Consider the following 11,805-nt stretch of genomic DNA (forward strand, 5'->3'; position numbering starts at 1 on the left):
GGAGAACGCTTTGTTAACTCTAATGTTAAGATCAGTCAAAATGGCCTCGTCTTCAACACATTTATCGTGCCATGAATTGATCAGTTTGGAATTATAATTTAGCTTACTACTGACTGCATGTATTGCCTCTAATGGATCATTGGAGTCCCCTTCACTCCCAAATGATGTTGAAAATGGAAGAGGTCGGCGAATACAACGTGGAAATGGAACTTGCAACTCCAATTTTTCATCTTCGACTGTGTTGTTGGCGCCTGAAGAGGTTGACATGCTTAAATAATCCTATTTGTTTTAAAGGATGAGGATTGCATATGCAATTTCGTTTGAAAAATGGGACATAGCTTTATAGACCAACATACCAAAGCTTGCATATAGTCAACATATGTACCTTATTTCAATTTTTAAAAAAGAGGTGTCAGGTTTTGCTTTTCAAGCATGTCAACCTCACACTCTCCTTACACCACTGGTAGTGGTTGAAAGAAACTGAATGGAAGTGACATCTAGTTAGTGAACCCAACCAAAGTAACCAAACTAGTTAGGATTAAACTTAGATTATATCAGATCAAAAATTAATTTATACATTGTCAACCAAATATTTTTTGGCAGGAACCCTTTTATTGGTATTACTATCACCCCCTTCATAGAAACTCTCCCTCCACAAAAAACTCAGTCCTCCACTGAATCTGTCTCCATCTACTGAAACTTTCTCCCCCCATAGAATGGATTTACTAACCAAGTTTGATGTGAGCATAATAAAAACCCCTCCAAACAAAGACTGCATTCGAAATGCAAGTGAGTCACCAGACAAGCAGTGTCACATTCCTAGACAGAATGACCATTTTGTTGGAAGTTTTGAGTCTAAAAGAGTTCTTGCTTTCTGGAAGGAGAGGCATCTTCAACTTGGTGATGAAATCCAAAAGGCAAGGGCACGTTTGAAATTTGTTGAAGGCCAGTTTGAAGATGACAAAAGGCAGGCCAATTTGGATAGGGCGAAGTTGCAGTGCATGAAGTGTAGACACAAACGACTTCGGAGTGTAGCTGTTCAAAAATAAATACAAGAACTCATCTAATGCAGTGGAGTCAAAAAAGCGTGTGATGCAAGCTGGATTCGACTACTTCCGGTCCTATGCAACACTTGTCGTACCCGGGTTTGATTGGTCATCTATTACCGTTTCCGACGTTAACAAATATACTTAGCAAGGGAAGTAACCATTTTGGTTATAGTGTTTGAGCAGAGGCAAATCAGTGGAATTTGAATTTTCGTTAAACTTTGCTTCAAACCTATTTTGATGCTTACTACTATAGAAGATTTCAACCTTAATATTTTGATGTTTTTAATTACGATAACACGAGATGCAAAGTGTCCATCTACTTCAGTCATATGTTGTTGCCATGTCGATTTTTTTATTTATGACGTATCAGGTTTGGACATGGTTGCATCATATGCAATGTTGCCTTTATTTATTATATGTTAGGGCAAGGTTTATGGAAAAGCATTTGTGAGTGCGTTTGTGACAAGGTTATGGCATTATTTTGTACCACTTATGTGTTGTGTTTTGTACTGGTTCATCTCCTATTATTGCTTTCTTTTTTTATATTATATATTTGTGGAATCCCTCAAAGTTAACATAAATTGTGAAAAAAATGCAAAGTGAATATATAATCACTCATATAGATTAGGAAAAATATTCATTAATATTTTAAAATTGCTTGAATGGTGTGAGGTTTTTCAGAAAAGTATGACATTATTTTATGTGATTGGAAATGATAGAAATATATTACTAATTCCTAATGCGGCGTCATATGGACAACTTATTGAATACCTCTGACGTGTTCAAAACTCTAGGCGCAGTTGCATATGGACAACTTACTGAATACCTCTAATGTGTTCAAAGCTTTAGGCGCAGTTGTAATGATGGCTTCAAAGCAGCGGTGCAATTATTATATATGTACGTTATTATAACAAAACAGATAATTTTACATCCTTATATATGAAAGGAAACTAATTCTTGTATTATTATAAATTATATAACGAATATTAAGGAAATATACTTGTTAAAGTGAACAAACATATATACTTAGGGTTAAGAGGAAAGTGAGTTATCTAAAACAATTTGGATTTTTTCATTGCGAAACGGATGATTTATAGGTTCCTCTAGTTTTATAACGTCACAAGGAGGTCAGAGTAATTTTCGAGGCATTTTTTTTAGGATTTTTCTAGTATTTATTACCTTTTTTTCAAAGATTTTTGCACTAAAAAAGCCAAAATAATTGCAACAAGACACCTGGCGCGATCTCAGCCCATCACCTTTCACCACTTGCACAAGTGTACGTCAATCAACATGGCCACATTCTTGCCTTTTACCCTAAATTATTATTTTATTAATTTTTCTTAGAAAATTTATAACTAAATACACAAAAATAAGAAAATTGATCCGAAAATTGCTATGAACTCATTGAGACTCCAACTCCCTTATTGAATTCCCCGATTCATGGTTACGCATTTTACAAAATAATTCCGAACATTAACGGGAGATGCTTGTTGATATAGGTTATTGAAGTTAAAGTTAACAAACATATATACTTATGGTTAAGAGGAAAGTGAGTTATCTAAAATAATTTGGATTTTTTCATTGCAAAACGGATGATTTATAGGTTCCCCTAGTTTTATAACGTCACAAGGAGGCCGGAGTAATTTTTGGGGCATTTTAAGGATTTTTCTACTATTTATTACATTTTTTCAAAGATTTTTGCACTAAAAAAGTCAAAATAATTGCAGCAGGACACCTGGCGCTATCTCAGCCCGTTACCTTTTACCACTTGCAAAGTGTACGTCAATCAACATGGCCACATCCTTGCCTTTTACCCTAAATTATTATTTTATTACTTTTTCTTAGAAAATTCATCACTAAATACACAAAAAATTAGAAAAATGATCCGAAAATTGCTATGAACTCATTGAGACTCCATCTACCTTACTGAATTCCCCGATTCATGGTTACGCATTTTACAAAATAATTCCAAACATTAACGGGAGATGTTTGTTGATGTAGGTTATTGAAGTTAAAGTTAACAAACATATATACTTAGGGTTAAGAGGAAAGTGAGTTATCTAAAATAATTTGGATTTTTTCATTGCGAAACGAATGATTTATATGTTCCCCTAGTTTTATAACGTCACAAAGAGGCCGGAGTAATTTTCGGGGCATTTTTAGGATTTTTCTACTATTTATTACATTTTTTCAAAGATTTTTTCACTAAACAAGCCAAAATAATTGCAATAGGACACCTAGCGCGATCTCGGCCCGTCGCCTTTCACCACTTGTACAAGTGTACGTCAGTTAACATGGCCACATCCTTGTCTTTTACCCTAAATTATTATTTTATTACTTTTTTTTAGAAAATTCATAACTAAATACGCAAAAATAAGAAAAATGATCCGAAAATTGCTATGAACTCATTGAGACTCCATCTCCCTTAATGAATTCCCCGATTCATGGTTACGCATTTTACAAAATAATTCCGAACATTAACAGGATGCTTGTTGATGTAGGTTATTGAAGTTAAAGTTAACAAACATATATACTTAGGGTTAAGAGGAAAGTAAGTTATCTAAAACAATTTTGATTTTTTCATTGCGAAACGAATGATTTATAAGGTACCCTAGTTTTATAACGTCACAAGGAGGCCGAAGTAATTTTAGGGGCATTTATAGGATTTTTCTACTATTTATTAACTTTTTTCAAAGATTTTTGCACTAAAAAAGCTAAAATAATTGCAACAGGACACCTGGCTCGATCTCAGCCTGTCACCTTTCACCACTTGCACAAGTGTACGTCAGTCAATATGGCCACATCCTTGCCTTTTAGCCTAAATGTTACATCCCGGGATCGGTTCCGCCGTAGCACGATATTGTCCGTTTTGGGCTCCCCTCGCTGCCCTCACGGTTTTGTTTTTGAGAACTCACGAGCAACTTCCCAGTGGGTCACCCATCCTCTGAAGATCGCAACTGATTTATGCTAATCTTGATGAGAAACAAAGCAAGGGCTTCCCACTGTATCAAAGTCATATCAGTTTGATACCATATAACAAAGCATAGCATCAAAAGGATTATGTTCAAATAAGTTCCAAAGTTTTACAATTGACTACTCCCCCACCTAGTAGGAGCCAGAAAAGAACAACATGCACAAGTAGTAAAAGTTCCTTCTTTTTCTGGCTCAATGCATAAATTGTGAAAAAGGGAATGGCTCAAGCATAGTTATGTACAGTTGTGTTTGTTACTTATAAGGCAAAGAATCCCATTTTGTTCAATTATCTTGGCAAGAAGCCCATGCTATTTTCATAACCATAGATTAATAAATACCCATTTATACAACACTCATAAACAAAAACAGAGAACACTGCCATTGGTTATGTTGATTTGGCCACAAAAAAATTAAAATTTCATGCAGAAAAGATCATTCAAAATCGAAATAAGCCTCTGGACAAAGAATACATGTCTAGACTAGTAAAGGCAAATGGTAAATACCAAATTATGATTACTCATCATTTATACGTATGAAGTAAACTCGAATGTTTTTGTACTTGTGAGATGTACTTACCCCGAAAAATGGTAGCTAGTAATGAAAAAATAATAGAAGGGAAGCATTGCAAATATTCACTGTAGATTTTTCATTGCCCCTCTACTACCCAAGAAAAAATGCTTTTTTTGGTATTTTCTCATAGAACCTGAACAAACTACACTTTGAAAATTAAAACATGTCCAAATAATTCAAAAAGCTCACTTTTAGTAGTTGTGTGGGGTCAGGTCAACTCTCTCTCTCTCTCTCTCTTTCCATGTCTCTCTCTCTCTCTCTCTCTCTCTCTCTCTCATAGATAATATCTGAACAATCTAATGATATCACCACCCAAATCATAAGTACACTTCTTTAATTGTCACATCTCGGGATCGGCTTTGCCGTAGCACGATATTGTCGTGCTCTGGGCCCCCCTCCTTGCCCTCACGGTTTTGTTTCTGGGAATTCATGAGCAACTTCTCAGTAGGTCACCCATCCTGGATTGCTCTAGCTCTAACTCGCTTAACTTTGGAGTTCCTATGACTTAGAAGCCAGTGAGCCCCCAAAAGGCCTCGTGTTAGATGGAGGTGGGTATATACATATAAGGCACATCACCCCTTCTCCGTTGGTCGATGTGGGATGTTACACTAATTATTATTTTACTACTTTTTTATACAAAATTCATAACTAAATACACAAAAATCACAATAATGTTCCGAAAATTGCTACGAACTTATTGAGACTTCATCTTCCTACTGAATTCCCTGTTTCATGGTTACGCTACATTAGTATTTTATTATTATTTACCGTAAATTATTATTATTAATATTATATTACTTTTTAGCCTGTACATTTGTTAATTATATTTACTCGAAATTTTTATTTTTATTTTTATTTTGCGTGCGAATAGACGATTTCTAGTGCTAATCAGTTTCTCTCAGCTTCAATTTGTTATTATTTTTTTCTTTTTTAGGGTCAAGGGATGTTTTGAAAAATAAAATGGAAATAGACAAGCCATCCATTCTACAACATCAGGAAAAAATTATTCAAAGTCATTCACTGTTCAAGTTTTGCTAAGAAACGTGTAACCAAATCGTTTGGGATAAGATAAGTGGGAAAATGTCATTCCCAAGCACCAGTGAAAAGACACCTACTCACTCCATGCATGCCTTTTCGTTTACCAAATATTAAGATTGCAGTTGTGCAAAATATCTATGTCAGTAAAATGTCATTCGTACGCGTCTATGATGTCAGTAATTATACATTTATATATAAAACGGTTTATGACAGCACAAACACCAGACAAAATAGATTAAAACCCAACATTTAAACAACATTTGTACAACGTAGCCAGCTAACCTAGAACTAAAGAGAAGCAAGTCCATAATGCATAAAAAACGTAAAAACATACTACAACTAATTATAAGGGTATGGATTCCCTGGTACAACATACACACGCATTACCTTGAACCAAAAAACACTCTCACAGTGTCATTTGCATCGATTGCAACAAGTCCAGAAGGTAGGATTTATCTTTGCTTCAGTAGGCCAGCCTTGAATAACAAAACATCATTCGTTGTTGTTACAAGCGCTGCAGTGATTGAACTTAATCTTCCCATTGTAAAACATATCTACGATATGTCTTGCAACAGAGAAAACTCGGCTTAATCTTCGTCTCAAAGCATCCTTGGTTCTTTTCATATCAATACTATTATGTTGATTCAAAGAACACAAAAATTCTAATGCATCCTCTTTTGACTCACCAATTCTGAACATGCCAAGTAGTCAAACTAGATATGCCGTTTCATATGGCCTGCTGTGGCTGCAATGTGCATCCCATACAACGTTTCCAGGTTACCCTGCATGAAAAACACTTTGAACGCTTCTCTAAATATCGACTCAGGGTTTTCGCAAGCACTGCATTGTTGCAAGAACTGCCGGACCGCAGGATTGGCATGGTACCAACTAGGATGGTCTGGGTACTTTGCCATGGAAATGGTATTCCACACTTGTGGAGTGTTTGTCAACGTATGGAATAATGGGCACACAGATGCCATACGGAAGAGATCTTCCGATGATTGGGTTGCTACGTATAACATCACTTTAAACCAAGCTAACTCCGGGATGAAGGCTTGAGGCATATCCAAATGGAGATGCTTCCTTATCTTTCCTCCGAGTGTAGTGAAATGTTTCGAATTCATCAAAATGTTTTTGGAATGGAACGATTTGAGGAGTGGAAGAGGGGAGAAATGAGAATATATGGGGTTTTGGTTTTGTTTTAGCCTCTGTTTGTAATGTTTTAAAAATTTGTTTCCACTTGGGGTTTTTTCAAGTTGAACATTTTTAAAGAAACTGAACCCAACACCCTAAAATTCAAGAGAAGGTAAGGGAAAACGTCATCGAAATGCAAAGAGAGTCAGACAGTCAAAAAGTCAATTAATAACCTATTTGCATAGCCATTTTTATGATTTTTCCGCCATCACATTCATTGATACAAATGTGATGGATTACTGACTAGTCACAGAAGGTCCCATCAGATACTTTTTTATTTTCCCACACCAAACTAACCCTAGTAAGGTTATTAAAATGGAACCAATGATGATGGATTCTTATCCAACTAGTTGCCTTAATGAAATATAATGAAAATAATATATTTAAAGCAATGTCTCCTCAATTTTCAGATTAATATTTGGAGTGAAATATTATATTAGTTTTTGGGGTAAAAGGTGCCACAATTTTGAAGGTACAGGTGTCCAGATCGTGACCAACCCACCCAGACATAGATAAGAATGATATAATTCGATTTGGGCAGAGATGAGAGAGAGCTGAGTGAGAAGTTTAGGGTTATGAGTGAAGGGGTATGACTGAGAACTATGAGTGAGAAGGTATGAGTCCGAAGAGGTTTCAGTGAAAAGATCTGAGTGAGAAGAAGTACAAGTGAGAAGATTCAACATGTCTTCATCTTCATCTCCCGCTCAAACAAAGAGGTGTCAGTATTGTGGAGCTGCAATGGTGCTTCAGGTTTCAAAATCAGATAAAAATTGAGGAAAGCCATTTTGGAAGTGCCTAACCTCCTATGTAAGTTTTCATTTCTAGAATATGTATGTGGGTGAAAAAAAAAACCTAGGTCTAACTCAGACAGAATTATTTTGCATATATGATGCCTGCAATTAGGGAGCCACCAGTTGCAATGGATTCGAATGGGGCCTCCGCTCAAGCAGAACAGTAAGATGACACGTATGATGGTACGGTGCTGAATATGCTGAAGTCCATTAAGGACTTTGTATTAGTTTTATTACTTGTATCAATTTTCATATTATTTGTTCTTTTAATGACCAATTAAGTGCACAGTTTCAAGGTTTGTAAAAGTTCTCCCCAAAAAGACATGTTGCATGCACCACCAATGAGTTTTCAAACGCAATTTGTAATTTTTGTTCTTCAAATAGGTGGATTGGCATTGAGTTTAAATTATTGTTTGAAACAAAAACATTTATTTGTCTGAAATCCAGCAAAAACTTTCCAAGACTGACTTTAAAAAAATTAAGTCATACGAAGACGATAAAATCACAATACAGAGCCAATACGATGCAATAATAAGACAATACATTTTTTTAAATTGCATAATTATTCCGTGTATATAGATTGTTTATTTGCGTATACTGAAGGTTTATTGCATATATATCGCATGTTATTGCTCGGATATTGAATATTTATTGAAGGTTTATTGATTGTTTTCTGAATGTATATCGCATGTTATTGCTCTGATATTGCATGTTTATTGAAGGTTTATTGATTGTTTACTGCATGTATATCACATGTTATTGCTCCGATATTGAATGTTTATTGACAGTTTATTGATTGTTTACTGCATGTATATCGCATGTTATTGCTCCAATATTGCATGTTTATTGGGGGCAATAGTACTATTCAAGTAAGATTTAAGGAGTTAGATTTAAAGGGGGAAACGGTCTTTATTCTTTGTTTTAGTAGGAAGAACAACTGTTAAGTAGAATTTTCTATTCAATACGACTTCCTTATGGATGGTGTAATTGGGGCCAAATGTATATTGCACGTCTGTTGCGTGTATATTGCTTGTCTATTGCATGTATATTGCTTGTCTGTTGTATGTATATTGTTTATCTGTTACTTGTGTATTGTTGTTTATTTCCTTCATAAGTAATAAACAATCAATACACACGCAATAAACGTACGATATGCACACAATATACAAGCAATATAGACGCAATAGACAAGCAATATAGATGCAACAGACATGCAATATAGACGCAACAAAAAAGCAATATACATTACTTTTATGTTACTGAGCTGCCCAAAACCAATAAAATAAAGAAAATCAACAAATTTATTAACCGATTACAAAAGAGAGGGGGATTCAAACCCGAGGGGCAGTACGCGGCTAATAGGGAGTTTTATAGCATTGCAACTGGAGATATTTTTTCATGTGTTTCTATAAAGAGGGCATGGTTGAATAAAACATTGGAGGCGAGGGCATAGCCGCCTATTCTCCTTACAGAATTATCTTATTAAGATGCAACCCATTGCGATTAAGTCAAGGCATGTTGAACGGCTTAAAGATTGGGATCTGATATTTGGAATGGTGGCTTGGATAAATCATGACATATCACTTTGCAATGATGTAATACACTTAAAAAGTCATTAGTCCCCATTCACATATGCAGTCTTCAAATCCCAATTGAATGCAGTTTGATTAAGGTTATATAAATGTCGTGAAGGAGTTATGCCAATATTACACAGATGTTTGTTTCATTAAATCCACAAAAACTTTACACTGCAGATGCACATTCTATTATAGGAATTGCTATGTATGTGCCTAACTGAAAAAACGCATCTGCCTATTCATTTAGATTGCCCACGTGCAATAGATTTAGTGATCCATTTACTTTTCTCCTCACCAAGCCTCTGCATCTCCATTTCAGATTCTTCATTTTTCTGTCTATGTTCTGCATCCAGCTACCATATACATTTAGCCAAATTTAAGAATAAACGTACCTAGTGTCACACTAATCAAAATGAAAACATGCATCCGCTATAATATTTGCCACTATTTTGGTTCTAATTGTTATTGTCCAATAACTTAAACCTAAAATTATGTACAAAAATACACTAAGATTGGGAAAGACAAAGAAGCATTAAGGAGCAGAGGTAGAATTCAAAAAGGACCCGTGGATTTGTATTGTGTACTTACATGAGTTTCAAATTGGAGATTCCCAAAACCAATTTAACCATCATGTACCTGAACCAATTTCAACCAATATCATGGCATGTAAGTATCTCCCCGTTATATCTCTGTAGCCAACTTCAACCGCAAAAAAGGGCATGTTCTGCGAGGTGCAAGTAGCTAAAGGAATCTCAGCGCTCAAAAACTCAATGTACTTCAACACAAACATGCCACAATCGCCTCTGAAGCAAAATAAGAACTCGATCAATTTAAGTAATGACATTCTAGCGTAATTGACAATTTAAAGTAATAAAAAAAAATTAACAAGTTGTGCTCATTGATTAAACTGCTGCGGAACATCCACAGTTTTATTGGTCACGGACACCACCAATCTCGGCTGCAATCGTTTGCGTAAAAACCTTCTTCATAAAAGTCCAGGGTGTTGAGAAAATTTGGAATTGTAATTGAAAGCGGGGCGAGATCTTCCTTTAAGATCTCATCTGGAATAAGTGAAACCATTGAATCGTACACTTTGATTTCACACTTAACCAGATCAATCATTAGAGCCACCCAATGCTTATACTTCGTCAACATACAAGGGGCATACACCTTATACGCGTTCTCCCAACTCATCCCACACGCCGGAACCGCCATTTACAACGTTCAGTAAATTGTTTCTAATTTTCCACTCAACCTACTCTCTTTTTTCTTTTATTATCAGCAAAGCAAGTATGGATGTGATTATGTGAAATAGAAAATAATCAATGGTTAAACACCTCAACAAAGCAAGTATGGATAATTTGTAATTGTTAACTGCACTTGGTCAAGGCCTATGACATACCATAAAAAAATATATCAGTTGTTGTCCAGTCCGATATTTCTACAACCTCTAACTCTTGTTGTTGCTTCCGGATGAGATACAACCCCAAATCAATATGCTGCACATGTTTTTCTTGTCAATCTCATAATCTATGTACATTAAAACAAATGCATAATCAATTAAACTTACATTTCCTTTCAGCCAACCGTCAACTTTGATGAGGGAAGCGAAGAATTCAATCTCAGCTTCCACGTTGCCAGATTGCATCACTAAACTGTGAATATAAAAAAGTTTTAGATCACAATAATTAAAAAATATATATACGCATGCCTTCTATCTTAAAAAACAATGGACTTACTTTGGGTTATGGCGCTATTCCCAACAAAATTTCAGCAATTTCATCATATCATCATGCGGAATTGCCTTCATTGGGTTTAACATCCGAAGTCGGGTTATCTCTAGCATAGTTTTTTTCACCAATTCACTAGCTTCAATGATCTTCCACATAGGAATAATCCTCTTCCTCTTCCGTAATTGGACCCCTTGTTCCACAGCTTTACCTTCATCATTCAACCAAACATTCAACTGAGATAGCACAGCTGTAGATTGATCCAAATCAATGTTCTCGAGAGTAAACTCGACCTTTGTCTCCTCCGGGCTTTTGCTAATGTCATCACCAAGCAATATAACTTCATCATCCTCTTCCTCACATTCCTTTCTTTGCATTTCCTTTTCTTCACTTTTTTTTCTTTTCACTTCATTGCCCTCCCTTCTTTTTCTTTGCGGATCTTTTCCCTTACTACTTTTTCTTTGTAGTTCCTCTCCCTCATTGTTTTTTCTTTTCACTTCCTCTTCCTCACTGCTCTTTCTTTGCGCTTCCTTTCCCTTGCTGCTTTTTATTTTCACTTGCTCTCCCTCACTTCTTTTCCTTTGAGCTTCCTCTACCTCACTTGGTTTTCTTTGTACTTCACCCTCTTCAATCCCCTCTTCTTCCTTTTCCTCACCCTAATTTCTGTTACTTGACTCTTCATCTCATTCAATGTCATCCACTTCTTCACATCCTTTAAATAGATGTGACATGACACAACGATTCGTCCTCTCTTTCAGTAAAGCTAGGTCCCTCCTTACTTCTTGCTCAAATTGAGGACCTAAACAGTGGTCCAAATTTTTTTTCATCCATATGACCTTTAACTTAAGGACGTCCTTTTCCCGCTTTACTTGAAACAACTTGG

Source organism: Prunus persica, chromosome G7 (assembly GCF_000346465.2).
Source record: "Prunus persica cultivar Lovell chromosome G7, Prunus_persica_NCBIv2, whole genome shotgun sequence".
Classification (NCBI taxonomy): Eukaryota; Viridiplantae; Streptophyta; class Magnoliopsida; order Rosales; family Rosaceae; genus Prunus; species Prunus persica.